This window comes from Prenolepis imparis, unplaced genomic scaffold (assembly GCF_030444845.1).
Source record: "Prenolepis imparis isolate NDT839.2.m4 unplaced genomic scaffold, iyPreImpa1.0 SCAF_7, whole genome shotgun sequence".
Lineage (NCBI taxonomy): Eukaryota > Metazoa > Arthropoda > Insecta > Hymenoptera > Formicidae > Prenolepis > Prenolepis imparis.
This window is the reverse complement of record NW_028141165.1, coordinates 19,462,585-19,481,439: the sequence shown is the minus strand read 5'-3', so window position 1 is coordinate 19,481,439 and position 18,855 is coordinate 19,462,585. Positions and strand designations below refer to the sequence as shown.

The 18,855-nt window shown below is 35.9% G+C and overlaps 1 pseudogene; it reads right to left on the bottom strand.

Moving 5' to 3' along the window:
* Positions 1-2,016: 2,016 nt before the first annotated feature.
* Positions 2,017-2,730, bottom strand: LOC145938139 (uncharacterized; annotated as a pseudogene).
* Between the last annotated feature and the right edge of the window lie 16,125 nt (positions 2,731-18,855).

Genomic DNA, 18,855 nt, shown 5'->3' with positions numbered 1-18,855 from the left:
TTTGAAGAATTATAAAAATAAATATAGATAACAAAATAAAACAATTATTTTGTATTTAAACATATTTTGTATTTAAACATATTTTGTATTTGAACATAAGAAACTATATTTTTTAATTTAACATGAATTATATTCTAAAACAAAATATATTTTTGAATCAAATTTTAAATAAAAACAAATATTGAGCAAGCAAATACATGAAAAAACAAATATTTTTAACATAAATAAACTATAATTAATATTATACTATATAACTAATATTGTACATATACTATAACTAATATTTAAGATAAATAAACTAAACATAAAAAACCTTAGCTATGCAAAAATTTCCTTTAGAAAAAAAAACATACATTAAGAAACAAATAAATATCTAAAATAAAAATGAGAAAAAAAAATAAATCTGTTACGTCCAGACTCGAGGAAGGGTGAGTCAAAGGAAGGGCGTAATTACTTAAATCTCAATACACGCGACGGGACGAGTGTTCGAGTCGAACGAATGCGTTAGGCCTGAAACAGGTCAACGACCCCAAAGGCCGCTCTTACTCTGTTTAAGGGACTATTCGTTCGTTGGTCCCTTTTCGGCAAGAGAATTTAATCTCTTTTGCACGGGATGGGACCTAGTGCGATTTTTGATCAGGAGAGAGTAATGGGTACTTGAATAACTTACTAATTAACAAAAAATTGTCATTTATATTTATATATATATATATATATTCGTGTTCACATAAATAAATGATATTTGTCAATTATCATTTATTTATGTGAACACGAATATATAGATATATATATATATATATATATATATATATTAAAGTACTGGTATGTGTCTGATTGTGTGTGTGTGTAGATACAATTAATTTTATCGTTATGGTTCATGTGTGAGATCTATGAGGGAAGGAGGTGAGGGAGGAGAGTCGTCAATAATTATGACGGGAGGGGTAAGAGAACTGGACGGATATCGCTCCCGAAAGGATCTAGGAGGAGATTGGTAGTATACAGGGTCATCATAGTTATTGGAATAGGTGAAAATAGAGAGGGGGAGTAGGATGGTCTTGAGTCGGGGGACGAAGGACCGGACAAAAAGAAAAAGGAGAGACAAGTACAGGTGGTTGGGGAAATACACGATAGAGAGGGAGAGGGAGAACGTGGAATGTACGTGTATTTGGTTATTAAATTAAATTCTTCGTTAAGGCGGTAGTATTGTGCTACTAATCGTTCCGCTCGCAGCGGAGTACGGCCGAAATCGTTGCGCTTCCGCTTATGGGCGCGCTTGATCGCATTACAGGCGACGGAATTCACTGAGAATTATGTTGATTTTAGTCGCGTTGTTGGACTTTATTTGTTTTTGCGGGATTACGTTTGAATGAGTGTACTTACTATTTGATGTGATCTAGTTGCTGAACGGCGCTGACAAATCGGCTGGTTCTCAGGATTACTGGGTTCTCTCGAGTTCTCGAATGTGTCGATGAAGACGCTGGGTGGTTGTTAAATATTGCTGAGTCCGATCGTTACAGTAATGGTTATTATGATTGTGTACTACGAGGTACGTGGATGGTACGTTGTAAGCGGAATTAATGAGCGCGTTCTTGGAAGATTCGCTGCTTTCATACTATTCGTCTGCCCTTCTTATAGGGCAAAGGGCATCTTCTTTTCTTGTGACTCATACGTTCGGTGTTTTAATCCCTTTTGCGCAACGTATTGCTCTCTTGTATGAAGTGTTTTTTCCTAATTCTGATCTTTGGTCCGCTGATAGCGTGTGTCGATCGTGATATTTCAACATCACTTATGACTTATTGATCAAAGTGTAGGTTTCGTAATCTCACCGGTCGAGTTGTTTCACAATCACTGTCTTTCTCCGTTTAATTCTTATAACTAATTTCGGTCTTATAATTAATATGTTCGCGGAACGCGAATCTGCGTAAGTCGGGGAGGAGAAAAGAATCGTGCAGTCCACAGGACGTAACAAATCCAAAAGTATTAAAATTCATTTGTTGATTTCTTATAAAAAATGTCTTATAAATAAGTTTTAATATTATTCTGATATCCTTTTTTCAAATATTCTGATATGTCCGCTAAAATTTTATTGCGTTCTTTTTGGATTTGTACCATATCATTTAATGATTTTTGTAAATTTTTAGATTCTTGTAGTTTTTCTTTTTCTATTTCTATTTTATCTTTTTGATATACATAATTTCGTTTAATAATTTTCTTTTTATCTTTTTTAATAGTTCCACTAGCTTCATTATTATTACTGTCAGTTTCATTATTTGATATTGGGTTATCTATATTGATTGATGTGTCAGAAGTTTCTGAATAATTGGGAAACTGAGTAGATAAATCCAAAGGTGGTAAATTTAATACTTCTGGATTTATAGTGTTATCATTATCTGTTATTACTGCCATACTACTGAATGTATTATTCATAGAAATCGCTTTGTCGTTATCAAATATTTTACAAAAATTATCATAATATTGCCATGTAACGGTATCTCCTCCAGTACTTGTCTTCTTATTATTATCATGTATTTTTAAATAAGTTTTTTTTAAGTTTCTAAATTTTTTATCTAATGCCTGTACTTATAGTGTAATTATATTTTATAAATTCTGCTTTTATTTCGGACCATAACAATTTTTTTTTATAGTTGGACTTCTAAACTTTTCTTTTCTTTTTTCATATTCATCCACAAGTAATTGAATGGTATTATGCGTCCATTGGAATGTATCTGAAACAGAAGATATTAAATGTTACATTAATTAATAATTTTTTATTTTTTCAGGATTTTGAAATTCGTTCTGGTGGAATATCAGGTGTAATTGGTGCCATTGATGGTTGCCATATTCCTATAATGCAGCCACATAATGCAGTCGATTATTATAACAGAAAAGGTTTCCACAGTGTCGTTTTACAAGGTGAATGTGATAATCAAAAAAGGTTTATAGATGTACACATAGGTGTGCCAGGAAGAGTGCATGATGCACGCGTTTTTCGAAACAGTCCACTTTATCAAAATATTATGTATCATAATTTAATTTCACCTACTACTCACTTAATCGGAGATAGTGCTTATCCATTAAGCAGATTTTTATTAGTACCATACAAAGATAATGGTCATTTAACAAGATAGCAAATGCGATATAATCAAAAACTTAGTTCCATTCGATCTACAATCGAAAGATCATTTGGTTTATTAAAAGGAAAATTTAGAAAATTGAAATTCTTAGAAATGTATAATTTGACTTTGATTAATTATGCAATTGCATCTGCATGCATCTTGCATAATTTTATTTTAATGAAAGAGGGTGACGATGATGATCAAATTATAAATGAAGAAATACAAGATGAAGAAAACGACACTGAGAATGAAATAGATGATAATGGAAATGATAATAACAGTGGCCATGACAAAAGAAATGCTATTGTACAAGCATTACAATAAATAAAAATGGACAAACATAAACGTATGTACAGGCATACGCATTTATAGAATTTATATAAGTTAAAGTTAAATATTTTATCAAAAAATATTAATATTCTTAGGCCCTGCGCACAATACAAGAATAAGAATTAAATATTAAATATTATAGAAAGAGAGAAAGAGAACAGTTTCTTTTTCTTTCTCTTTTTCAATAATATTTAATATTTAATTCTTATTCTTCTATCGTGCGCAGGGCCTTATACAAATATTTATATTCTTATAATTTTTTTTTTATTCATTATAATAATTTATTATTGTAACATATATATGTTTGTTTTACTAACTATTTTCATTTTCTGTTGCAGTTTGTACTTGAGTTTGTACTTGAAATTCTAACTGCGAGGAATTATCACGCACATATGTTGATGCAAACTTTGGATCTGTAATAAAAATTATATACATATATATATATATATATATATATATACAGGGTGTCCCAAAAGTAACGGACCACCCTAATAACTCTTCAGTATTGAAATTTCAAGGAAAATGATCCCAATAAAAGTTGTAGGGATTTAAATGTTACTTTATGACCTTGACTTTGATCTCAATTTTCAAGGTCATTTGAAGGTCAACTTGTGTTTTTCAAATGGGAACCCATATTTTTGACCTCGGATTCTGAAAGAGCGCAAAATTTTACGTTGAGATATCTTTATGGGGGGTCGAAATGAACTGTAGAGGTCATTTGAAGGTCTAATATGTTATTGGTACGAAATAGCTGGTAGATCGTGGATTTTATGAAATATGACCCGAATAAAAGTTGTTGGGATCAAAATTTCTCCGATCTTTTACTCCACCAGTAGTTTCATATCGCTACACAGTTCGAATGACTGTAGATCTGGAAATTAACGGCTGACCATTATCTCGGAACGTTCCATTAAATATTGTTCGAGTTTGCGAGTAAGAATGTTGAAGATCACTCCAACCTCGCATCATTAATAGTGATAATCGTTCCTGCTCACTAAGTCGTACATAGTTTAGAGGTAGAAATTGACTGAACACAAAAAACACTTGGAAGATTTCCAAAAAAGACTGTTTAATTCGAGAGAAACTTTTTATAATGAAATGCTCTGTAGAGAAATACGTAGTTGCATCAGAACAACGTCGGGTGAGTATTAGTCAATTTCATTCATAATATTTTACTAATGACAACATGAGTGAGCCTCTATTTTCCAACATTAATCCATACTACAATTTTGATTCTAACACGAAATTTATACTGCTTTGGATTTATCCTAGTCACACTCAACGGAACAGCTAGAATCTCCCTTTTGATTTATTATACTTGGACTAGGTAACACTAACACCAGAAGCCCATAGGAGAAGTGGTAGAATCGGCTGCTCAGTTGATCACACGATTTAAAAGCTTGAATATTTTTACTGCTATCTGAACTGTACAGTCTACAATGAGACAAGTCCGAATAATTCTGTTGAATTTAGTAATTACATTTAAAACGATTTTTTTCAACGATGTTCTAATTTCGGAAGCTACTAGACCTTGGATCATTACGATCTTGCCTTCAGTGGCTGGATCACATGGGGTCTGAGAATCCAGCCTGCTATGCAGGCAATGGTTACCTAATATTTTATTCAATCAAGTGAACATTGACAACGTATTCCGTTACTGCACGGTGCTCTCAAGGTCAAATCATTATTTGACCTTTGAATGACCCTCGATTGCCTTGACTCCTACAACAACCTGAATGCTCAACAATCTGAACGCGCTCTTCAGAATCTGGGGTCAAAAATTGGGGTTCCTATTTAAAAAACACGAGTTGACGTTTAAATGACCTTGAAAATGGAGGTCAAAGTCAAGGTCACCAGCTTATAGCCCTCTTTGATCCCAACAACTTTTATTCGGGTCATATTTCATAAAAACTACGATCCACCAGCTATTTCGTACCAATAACATATTAGACCTTCAAATGACCTCTACAGTTCATTTCGACCCCCCATAAAGATACATATCTCAACGTAAAATTTTGCGCTCTTTCAGAATCCGAGGTCAAAAATATGGGTTCCCATTTGAAAAACACAAGTTGATCTTCAAATGACCTTGAAAATTGAGATCAAAGTCAAGGTCATCATAAGGTAGCTCACTTAAATCCCTACAACTTTTATTGGGATCATTTTCCTTGAAACTTCAATACTGAAGAGTTATTAGGGTGGTCCGTTTGTATATCTTACATGTGTATATCTTATGTATTCTTTGAATTATATTATAATTCTTGTAGCAAATTTAATTGAATTTATTAAATACTTAATTATTAAACTTACCATTTGCTATTCTGCTATGAACTTGATTTGTTTCTACTATATTATATAAGATACCTTCAATTAGATACTGTTTTTCTATAAATGACATCTTTCTCTGCAAATATATGTTATATTAACACTATTTTTAATTCGAACTACCTTTAAATATATATATAGTTGTGGTAATTATATAAGAAATATAAGATATTAGTGATTATTTTGGATTAATCGAGGCTATGTGTAAGTTAAGATCTAATATTTATCGTAATCTAATATTTATTGTAACTGTGGTACATATGACATACTTAAGTGGAAATATATATATATATTTCTACAAATTATGTCACATGTAATACAAATAAAAAATAATAATTATGAAGGAGAGGGGCTTTCTTACCAATTTACTTTAAACTTCACAATTTTGTGTGTAAAACATGAATCTATAAATTAAGATTGTCGTTCTCAATTAGGAAAAAAATTATGAAGTACTAAAGTTGACAGTTGCGTGATTAGGATATCTAACATGATGTATTTATACCTTGTATTTATAGATTTTCAATATATAAATTATTCTCTGCTTTAAAAAGATAATAGAAATAGACACTAAGAATATAACGGCTCTCTATATATCAAATATAAATTAGAAAATAGAAAAGCTATTCGAGCCATACGCGGATGTCAGTGCGTTGATTCCAACGAAAATTAATTTTTCGTTGAAATTAATTAATAATTGTGCACGGGGCACGAATTTTGCTTGGTACACCACCAAGACTTTTATTTGGGAATAAATCCATACTAGATTTTTTAATTCCCATATTACTCTCTAATCCCCCTACAGAATTATAGGCGAGAAAAATATAGATCCGAAAGTCGCTGAATCGGGAATCGAACCCGAGACCTTTCGCTTGCCGGGCGACTGCTCTCACCATCTGAGAATAGAAATAGAGTTTATGCTTTTTAGTCTAAAAATATAAAGTATAAATACATCATGTCAGATACCTAACCAAACAACTGTCAACTTTAGTACTTAAGAATTTTTTTCTTAATTAAGAGCGACAATTTTAATTTATATATTCATATTTTATGCACCAAAATACACAAAATTGTGAAGTTTTAGCCAAATTGGTTAGGAAGTCCCTGTCCTTCATAATTACCTAAAAAACAAAACTATATACAAGAAATTTACAAAAAATGGTTTATTACTTACATCAGGATATCTTCTTCTTCTATAATAGTTAGATTTCAAGGATCAAACAATCAGGATTTGAATAGTGTGAAAAGAAGCACCAAAATGAGCGGAGTGAGCGATAAAAAATTACGATCACGAAAATGGCGACCGCTCACAGTGAGCAGCTTAGGGAGCGTTTGCATCCAATAGACAGATCTAGGGAGTTCACTGAGCGCTCACTGAGCGATCGTGCTACTGGATGCACCCACTGTGTTACACAGTGGGTGCATCCAGTGTCGCCTGTGTACATAGCTGGAAAGCACCCTATAATGTCTATAAATCACATATTTTGTCACACAAGCAAGCAGGTTCAAAACCACACAAAAGACAAACTGTTCGCTTTGCAATTGTAACGTCCCGTCATCTGTCGGAACCATATTTTTTGCACGCTATTATTTTTCCTGCATAATTAGTTAATAGAAATTAGATAAATAATAATTTTACTATTGTCGCTTGTCGCTCATAGTTATTTAGTTTAGAATTAGACGCTTTCGCCAAAATCTAGGGTCTTCCACTAGCTAGTTCGAACTAACCAACGATTGTCCAATTAGGAACCATTTCTTGAAACTAGTGTAACGTCCCGCCATTTTCGCAAAACCATATTTTTGCGCGCTACAATTTTTCCTGCATAGATACTTAGAATTAAAGGATAATTAATGATTTTTCTCTTTGCATATGATTGTTTACATTAGAATCAAGCATTTATATTATTAATTACTAACTATACTAAATCTAGGGTCTTCTAGTTCTAACTAGTCGCTAGCGATCCGACAATCAAACGTCGTCCGAGACTGAGCGTATACTTCAAACTAGAGACCCTCTAATCAGAGTCTGGCCATAAGGTAGCCACTTTTGATTGGTCCGCCATTTCTTGTCAATTCCCGCTGAAATTTGAATCATGGTAAATTGAATAATTGTATATTTTAGCAATGTAATTAAAAACTGAATGTTCTATAATAATAAAAATTTTTGTTTATTTATTTAAAATCCAAAATTAATTTAATTTATAAAATAAATTTATCAACTATTTTTTGTATATTATACATCTAGATAGTATAGTTATTACAAAATTCTTTGCATTTAATGTTTCTTAAATTGTATATATATACAAAATATAATTAAACATATAATATAAAGAGTTCATTTCAAGATGTGACATCTTTGATACAATATTTTTATTAAAAGATGGAATATTATTGTTAATATCTTTTATAATATTACTAGATTGAATATTTTTGGTGGGGTTTTCCTCTGATATGTATTCAAGAAATTCTGAAAAATATTCCTTATCATCATAATCATAGTTACTATTACTTACATGTTTCATGTACATTGCAATTGCAATTAATTTTAAATTATTTTTAAACTGTAGTGAATTAGGTATGACATTTTTCATTCTTAATTCAGAGAAGAGATTTTTAATACAGTCTTGAGTAAATCGGGAAGTCAAAATAAATTTAAATTTTCTTTTTTTAATGAGATATTCAGTTAAATCAATTATTGATTTTGTAGTGATTATAAAACTTCTTTGTACTGGCTTAAATTTTCTTCTCGCGCGCGATAATCACCCAGTGGTTCAGCTGGGTCTGGGCGGAGGAGGAAGTGGAACGGGAAGACGTCGAAAGTGTCGACCGTGGCGCGCAGTCGTCGCTCCAATTCCTCCCCGTCCCGAGGCCACCGGAGACTAGCGCGAACCACGTTGGCCATGGTGGTGTCAGGCCTCGTCTCCATGGCGCGCAGAACCACGTCGGCCGTCACGGTTTTGATTATTTTGACCGTGCAATTCACGGTACGGTCGGCGTACATTGCCAAGAAATTGGCCATGCCGAATGCCGACGACGCCCCCCCCCCCCCTCCGTGGCCGCGTTCACCAACTTGCGTACAAGCTCCGCCTGATCCAGGCCGTTCTGCGCCGGCTGGCTCAGGCCGCAGCACCGCGTGTACGCCCACGCGGCCACGCACACCTCCAAATAGATGGCTGCGTGCTCGGGCGCGTCTAATTGAGGCGGCATGTGTCGTTGGATCTCCGCGACGTGCCGCACCGCCTCGGACACGTCGTTGGGGAGACGCGAGGCGTGGACGGGCACATAGGCGTCGTCCCATTCGGTGTCGGCGCCCAACTCGGCGCACGTACGCAGACGCGCGATCCCGGCTTGCAAAGACGCGGCCTCGCTCCCGCCCGCGAATACCGTCCGCATCAGGCCGTAATTGTACCGCGTGCTACGGCCGTGCACGAAATAATGCAAGCGGAGTTCGGCGCGCGCCACTTGCGCGATTGCGTGCCGCTGCGGCCACGCGAGAGTCTCGGCGCAAAAATCAGCGTCGTGGACGCAGCGCCTAATCGTCGCGAGGTCCGCCCCGACCGTCACGTCAAAATGCTCCGGCCACCTCGACACGCGCGAGCAGTTCGCGCAGCACAAGCGTCGGCTCGCCGGGCGCAAAAACGCGCAGTCGCTCCACGGTGGCGGCGATGGACTCGTGTCGCGTTGAGTCCATCGTCGTCACCTCTTCGATACGGAGCGCGTGGCCGCGTCGCGCGTAATTTAAATTATACGCGCTGATATCGCGCACATATTGCCGCGCGTCGTCGCACAGTTGTCGGAATTTTTTGCCGCCACCCTCGGCATTCTGCCAGCCACCAAGTACGACGGCAGATAGCCCGAGTCGCCCGGGCGCGACATTTTGGCCGATGCGTTGTAGCACTGGGCGAAAGTTATCGCGTGCTCCTCGACCGGCGGCGAGGCGTGACGGCAAAAATAGCCGTAGTCGGCCAAATGCCCCGCACGAAACCGGTCGATTTTATCGTCTAAGCGGATGCATCCGCGAAACATGGCCGCAAGCGACTCATAGTCGCGGCGGACGCGCCCGCTTAGACGAACCAGCAGCGCCTGGTCCGCTGCCTCGCACCGTAGTGTGTCGGCGCGGTGAAGTTGAACGACGTCCACGTGGGGATGGTCCACGTGGACGATGCGCGACAGGAGCGCGCGCGGGCTCCTTACCCAACCGCAACCCGTGCTGCGCCACGTAAAACCGCGCGAAGGATATGCCGTACGTCTCGCGCAGATCTCGCGACTCGATGGTGGCGGTGAGATGACGGGCGAATGGCGCGAAATCCGCTTGGAAAATGGGGAAGTTACGCTCGACGTCGTGCCGAGCGTAACTTGCACCGCCGTGGGCGGTCTCGCAATCCGCGTCGAGAAGCGCGGCTGCACGCAGCACTACTTGGCGCACAAAAGCTTTTGTGCAGGTACCAAGGCGGCCCTCCTCGTGCTCGGTCGCGCGTTGATTTACGTCGCGCAAAAAGTCCGACCGCTCGTCGAACTGGAAGACAAATAAAATTCGGTCATCGACCGACGCGAGCCGAAACTCCGAAAAGGGCCGAACTTCCCGAGCATGGAGATCGCCCGTTACCGCCAATCCGTGGCGTCGGTGCTCCTCCGAAATAGCGGGAAACTGCGCTCGCGCCTTCAGATACCGCGTCAACTTAATATTTTCGCAGCGCGATATTCGCGCCGGACGCGTGTAAAGCGAGGCGCCCACCTCGCAAACGAGAGGCTCGATCGTCGAGCAACATAGTAGGCAGGAATCTATGTCCTCGATTATCGAGACGCCTTCCGCGGGGCCGATGCGTTCCACGGGCCGTGGATGCAACGACCCTAAAACCCGCACGCTGGCGGTACTTACGGCGTCGGCCATGTCGCGACGAACCTGAAAAAAATAAAAAAATAATTATAAAATGTACAACCCACACGCGCACAGACGCAACACACACGCAAACACACTCAAACACACGCAAATATGCAAACACACTCAAACATGCAAACACACACGCACAAAATGTTTAACTTACCTCGCGCGGCCCGACAATCGGCCGTAGAGTCGCAGGAGACCAAGTATCGAAGCTCGACGATCGCGAAACCTGAAAAAGAAAAAAGAAAAAATTAGTTGACAGATACAACATACACACACACACACACACACACACACACACACACACACACACACACACACAGCAATGGCGTGGTACAGAGGGAATTAATGTGGAAATAAAAAAATTAAGAGTGCATCACGGGCTCGGGAAGCAGTCCTCCCCCTAACGGCGCCGTACCGCCGGGCGTTTGAAGTCGGGGTCGCCTTCCCCTACCGACGACGGACCCTTGCCGGCATGGCGAGTCCTAAGGGATTCGTCGGCCTCCCCCTGAAATCCCCTCTGCCCGGTGGTTCACCCTTCCAGGACCGCGAGGGCCCATTCGGGTGTTCCTTTGGGTTTTGGAGAACGAAAAAAAAAAGACATTTAAATTTACAAATTCCCTCGCTCCTTCGAGTCCCCCGTACCACCGCCACCATCGTCGCCACCATCACTAGACGTGGGTGTCTAGTGATAGTGGCGACGATGGTGATGGTGGTCAGGCCCTCGAGAGGAACAAAGGGTGAATAAAGGATGCAATAGATATAAATATTATTTCGCCCACTCACCTCTCTACTTGCTCCTAAGTCGCCTCCGAGACTCGTTGAAAATTATATATATTGTTGTGTTAAAGCGTAATCAAAATTTATATTATAATTCTATCCTTGTGTGAATTTATGTCTTATTCTATATACACGACTCTCGAATATTGTGTTTAAGTGTTTTTGTTTGAGCGATCGACGAAGACGATTCTAAAGAATCACACAAAAGGAAGGTAAATATCTAATATTGTCAGTTCGAGATATTTAGCTCAGTTGTTATTATTCTCTGTCTCTGATCACTGGATTGTCCTCCGTTAAACCGACTCTTTTAAATTCAACATATCGCGCAGACTCGGTCCTCCCCGTCTCATTTCTTCGAACTTTCTAGATTCTTTGCGGTATATAAGGAGATCGATGTTCGGACTTCTGTTCTGTTGATTTTCGTTTAGTGCGAAATAAGTCGAGCGTTAAGATCGCGCTTTAATTATCCAAGCGTTTTTAGAATCGCTAACTATAAATATATATATTGATCAACTATCAATTCTCGTGATCTTTTATATTAATTCCTGTGCGATTTTCCTCTCAATTTTTTCTAGCATTGCCTCCTAATTCACATACTGCTTTCTCTCGCTTACTCTCTCCTTCTCTCTCTAAAAGTACTCTCCAATTCTTTCTTTCACGCTCCGTCCCGCACTCTTCTTCAGTCTTATCGCCTATCGTTCTCTCGGAGCGAAACCGGCAAAACAATTTGCGTGCTGGCAAAATTCTGCCCGTGCGTGAACATGTTGCGTCCCTCGGACGCCTCTGACGCCTCTTTCGTTATCTCGCAAGATATTTCACTCTCACTAGCACTCTCACTCGCGCACGAAATAAATCAAGACTCTTATGGACGCAATTTGATTTAATGTGACAACCATAAGAGATACAAAGAGAAGAAATACAATTATAATTGGGAAATTAGTCAGAGGTCTCGTAACGTCAGAACGGTATGACAGCTAGACCAAGACTGACATGGCGATGGAAACAAAAGTAACCCGGGGATTGTTTATCAACAACCCTCTTGACGACGATCTCTCGGAAACGTATAGGGGATGATCTTGAAATGTAGATCTGAGAATGAGGATGCAGATCCGAAGGGGCGCAACAATATATATAAATAAATTTATATATATATATATGTGCGAAAGGATCTGAAAAGAGAGAATCAACGTTAGACGCATTGCGATCGCATGAATCTCGTATAGAATCTAACTGTGGGTGCTCCTTACCCAAGGATATCCTCGGTCGCCGCCAAAGTCGTCTTGAAAAAGACGGTTGTCTTAGGATCTCGAAGATCTGAAAAGAAAAGGAGAAACGAGGTTAAGAGATTGCTGCAAATATATATATGTATATATATGTACATGAATTGATGTTTCCGAGGACATTTCTTACGAAGAATTATAGTTTTTGAGGACATTTGTATTCATTGAGGACCGTCCTCGGTTATGTACCTATACATTGATGTTTTCGAGGACTGTCCTCGTTAATACTTACAACCATACATTGTTACTATTCAGGACACTAAAATGTCCTCAATAACATTTTTAACAAAATATGTATTATGAGGACACAAAATGTCCTCAATAACATTTTTAACAAAATATGTATTTTGAGGACACCAAAATGTCCTCAATAACATTTTTAGCAAAATATATATTTTGAGGACATCAAAATGTCCTCAATAACATTTTTAGCAAAATATGTATTTTTGGGACATTAAAATGTCCTCAATAACATTTTTAGCAAAATATGTATTTTGAGGACCTCAGTAAAGATTATAAAAAAATATACCAGAAGTTACAAAAATACGTTATGATTATATTCGCAATCATTGAGTGGCTTAGATACTTCATGAAATATTATTTTAAAAGAATAAATTTTAATCGTATAGAACATTGAAAAAATAAATTCATTTAACTTTGTAATACAAATACGAAATAATTTTAAAAAATAAGTATATATTTAATAGTAATTCTAATTAGATATATTAAATTAATTTTGAGATATTTAACAAACATAATGTTTTTCATATAAATTATAACCTAAATCTAGTAAGACCTATTCAAGCGCAACTCAATACTGAAGCGAAAATGTATGTCCATAGAAATATTATCAAAAATTTTTCATAAGGAATTTGCAAAAGAATGATTTACAATAGTATTGGAAATGAGTTTGAACAGGTTTTATTAGAGTTATGTTAGAATTTATATGAAATACATTATGTTTGACAAATATGTCAAAATTAATTTAATATGTCAAATTAAAATTACTATTCCATATATACTTGTTTCTTATATTATTTCGTATTTCTAATACAAAGTCAAATGCATTTTTGATTCTTCCAATGTCATATACATGCAAATGCGAATAATTGTTGTATAATCTTGATCAAGAAACTATATTTTCATTGACTCGGGTTCGATTCCCGATTCAGCGACTTTCGGACCAATATTTTTCTCACTTAAGAAAAATTTGTAATTAATAATTTCAAGTTGTACTTTATAAAGACCACAATCATATGGTCGATAAAGTCATAGCTTAGACAAATTCATTGGCTAGTGTGGTCGATTAATTTAACTACCCTGTTGATTAATTTACTAGCGATATATAAAAAATAAATAAAAAACATATTTAAATTTGCTCCTGGACCTAATCATGGAGTCTACCCGTATAGATGATTTTCCAACTGTTTAGTATACGCCGGCGGATATACAAGGCGTTATTTACAAATAACTATATAAAAGCAAAAAGAGAAAAATATTGTTTCGAAGGGTCTGAATAGCTTAGAGGTAAGAGCAGTCGCCCGGCAAGCGAAAGACTCGGGTTCGATTCCCGATTCAGCGACTTTCGGACCAATATTTTTCTCACTTAAGAAAAATTTGTAATTAATAATTTCAAGTTGTACTTTATAAAGACCACAATCATATGGTCGATAAAGTCATAGCTTAGACAAATTCATTGGCTAGTGTGGTCGATTAATTTAACTACCCTGTTGATTAATTTACTAGCGATATATAAAAAATAAATAAAAAACATATTTAAATTTGCTCCTGGACCTAATCATGGAGCCTACCCGTATAGATGATTTTCCAACTGTTTAGTATACGCCGGCGGATATACAAGGCGTTATTTACAAATAACTATATAAAAGCAAAAAGAGAAAAATATTGTTTCGAAGGGTCTGAATAGCTTAGAGGTAAGAGCAGTCGCCCGGCAAGCGAAAGACTCGGGTTCGATTCCCGATTCAGCGACTTTCGGACCAATATTTTTCTCACTTAAGAAAAATTTGTAATTAATAATTTCAAGTTGTACTTTATAAAGACCACAATCATATGGTCGATAAAGTCATAGCTTAGACAAATTCATTGGCTAGTGTGGTCGATTAATTTAACTACCCTGTATATTTTCATTGTTATTATTATATAAAAAAATGTTTCCGTTTTTATTTCTTAATCCACTATTACAACCACGCACTACACAACTTGAACAATGAGATTTATAATATATGAGACTTTTCATTATTATAAACATTACAAATTGTCAACATAGTTATTTTTTAATGAAATACTTATGCACTTGTATGTTTGTTAAAAAATATGTCAAAATTAAATGTGTCATTTAAATTACTTTTCTATTTGTTCTCTTATATATGTAGGTATTTTCTTAACAAAGCCAACTTTTTGACTCTAATATATAAATTTGAATGTATGATACGTTATTAAGCAAAATATAATATACTTGTTTTGTTATGTATGAGTTAACTTTTACCAAACAATTTAAAAATAATACTGTATATTTGTCAAATAACGAGAAGCATACTTGATAATAGGAATGTCATTACAACATTAGCTTGATTTAAATTTAATTATAACTATGGTTAGAGAAAATCATGTAATCAAACATCGCAGTAAACATCTTGAATCATAGAGAACATTACGATACATATTTTCCAGGAGGGCAGAAAAATGTACCTTCTTCGCTTTTATGTTACATCTTATTGAAGCATCCTGAATATTCCTGAAATTATATAAAAATATATGTAATATAGTTATATGCTCAAATGTTCTTCTTAGCTTTTACAAATTTTTTTCCAACAAAGCTGTTAGTTAAATGCATCCAACAAGTGACATCGATAAGTGATTGTTTCTTTGAATTATATATATGTATGTAGTGTGAGGCTTGATAAGCTTTCTCTCTTTGATATCAGATACTTTTACATTTTCCTTTATTTATCAAAAAGTTAGTCTAAAAATTTATGAGCACAGTATAGAAGTAAATATAAAATAAAAATAAAAAATAAAATAATAAAAAACAGAAGTAAATATAGAAGTAAATAAAAGAGTGTGAATAATAAACTATGAATAAACCAACGAATAAACCAATTGCAACTTTTTTCCATTTTATTGTTTATTACCCGCAGAAACTTCTCTCCATTCATTGCCAAATGACGTGCGGTGAGGTTAGTTAATTCGTCCCGCTTTGTGCACAGGATTAAAATTTACGTATAATATTTTAATGGCTTATTAATTTTATATTAATGACATTTTGTATCAAACTCTATATATATATATATCACAGGTTTTGTCTATCAAAACGGAATTTGATATCGCTATGTTTTATTGATGTGACAGATTTCCCAACCTTAAATACATAAAAAAAGTTTCCGCGATGTATGTTATGCAGAGGAATCAAAAATATAATTAATTAAAAAATTAATAAGCAATTAATAAAATGTTTTATGTGAGTTTGCAGAATCTTGCACACAAAGCGGGACGAATTAACTAACCTCACTGCCTTTCATTTAGCAGCAAATGGAGAAGACTTTCTGCAGGTAATAAACAATAAATTAGAGTGAAATTGCGTAGTTTATTCACATTCTTTTATTTACTTCTATATTTTATTGATGAAAACAATTTTTATAAAAGTTTTTTTATACTTTATATATTTTGCATTATAGTTGTGTATTCTATTATAGAATAGAGTTCTGGTACAATTGTGGACTAAATTTTTAGAATAATTATTATATGAAAAATGTAAAATGTAAATCTATCTAAAATCATCTAATATCCAAGGAAGTGGGATATCAAACAGTCACACTATATATGTACACAATTCGAAGGAACTATCACTTATCAAAATAACTGGCATTTAACTAAACAAGTTTGTGGTAAGAAATTTTGTATGAAATAAAGAAAAATGTTTCTGCGCTTAATTATTATTTGTTATTTATTTTTTATATTATTTCAGAGACTTTATACACTAATAAGATGCGATGACGTGAAGGCAAAGTGTGCACATAATTTTATTGTTTTGGAAAAAGTATATCGTACGAATTAAAATGTGTGCTTAGATGTTCGTATGGTTTTCTGTAACCAAAGTTGTAATTTATTTTTATCATATCGAGCTATTGTATTAATATGTAATGTCATTTCTATAAGGTACTTATACTTCTATTACTTGACAAATATTATACTCTTTTATTTACTTCTATGTTTTATTCATTGAGACATTTTTTATAAAAGTTTTTTTATACTTTACATATTCTGCATTACCGTTGTGTGTTCTATTACAAAATAGAGCAAATCTGTACTCATAAACTTTCAGAATAATTATTTGATGAAAAAAAGGAAAATGTAAAAGTATTTGATATTAAAGGAAGAAAGATTATCAAGCTGTCACACTACACATGTATATAATTTAAAGAAACAATCACTTATTGATTGTAACTGGTTGGATGCATTTAACTAAGCTTTGTAGTGATATGTAATAACATTCTTTAACATTATTTTTACCTATGTTTACATTACTTGACAAATATGCATATATTATATCTAGTTTGTAGAAAAAGAACTTGAAAGTGTTGAAAATATATAAAATTATTAATAAAGCTAACACTGATCATAAATGTTTTTAGTTCTACATATTATATTTATATTAGTGAGGGGACACATATGTAACTAAAAAGTTATAGTATATTTTGTTTAGTTATGTATTGTACATTCACAATTGCATACTGACGGCAAGAACTGTTTGCTTTGTTAAGAGAATGCAAACAGGTATATTTTTAAACTAATGAAAGATTAATTAAATTAGACATTCAATATAATTTTGACATATTATTAAACAACTATACAAGTATATAAGTATTTAATTAAAAAATAACTTAAAATGCCGCACTGCATTTATTTTAATTTAACTTATAAGTAACAATGTAGGCTCCCTGCATTGATAAATTACAAATTCAAAAGGAGGCTATATAGAGCCACGCGTAGGGTGTAGGTACGCAAATATTAAAAACAAACTTGTTGGAAAAACAAATTTATTGAATCTAAACGTTTCGGTCCTTTCTTTGGACCTTCTTCAGTAAATTTAATACAATAAATAATAATGGGGAATCTACATACTACCGCACGTAGCGCAAAAGCCGTGAGCCCCCCCTATCGATATCCCATTAGATAGACAAAGTGACATAATATGTCATGAGGTACTCAAAAGTGGACTATAATGACGAGTATAGTGAGGAATTTCCGAAAGGGGGCTCACTCTTACTCACACACTCATCCATCGCACGTTCACACGACCGTACGCGGACGCGCCCGACGCACGAGTGAAGAAGATATTCGTTCTGATGCTATTTATAAGGCGCCCTACCACGGCTCATAGCCTGTTATCGAAGTCAATGTCAAACAATGTGTGGAATTTATTTCTCCTTCTCTCTCTCTCTCCCTCTCCCTCTCCCACCACTCTCTCACTCACCCTCTCTCTCCCTTTCGCCCCTCCGTCTCTCTCCCTCTATCACTGTCCCTCCTTCCTCTCGCTTCCCCCCACCTTTTCTCTATCTCCCTCTCTCAAACATACGATGTATGGAGATTAATGTTACAAATAATTTATGGCTCTCTAAAGGAATTCGATAATAACTAAACGAAGACCGTTTTTCAAGAAATTTGAGGCATATTTGTCACAACAGATATATATGCTTGACTTAGACACTCTGTGTCTTCTTGTCGGTTTAGGCCATTTATCTGGCGTCTGATAAACAGCATCTCTGAAACAAGTCTCTTCCTTAGAAACGGTTCCTCATCCAAGATCTCAACGTTATCCCAATCAAATTCGTGGTTATTCAGCCTGTGATCCGTGATCACGGATTTTTGCGCGGTGTTTCTTTTTATGTGATTTCTGTGCTCCCTAATGCGTGTTCTCAACTGCCTGCTGGTCTGACCGACATAAGAGGCATTACAATTTTGACATGAAATTTTGTATACAACGTTATTATGCCAATCTTTCTGCAGTGTGTCTTTATGCACGCGGATAAACGAGCGTAACTTATTCAAACCTGTGTAGGACATTTTTACATCTAGATCACGGACCACATGGCTAAACCGCTCGGACCATTTGGGTATGTAT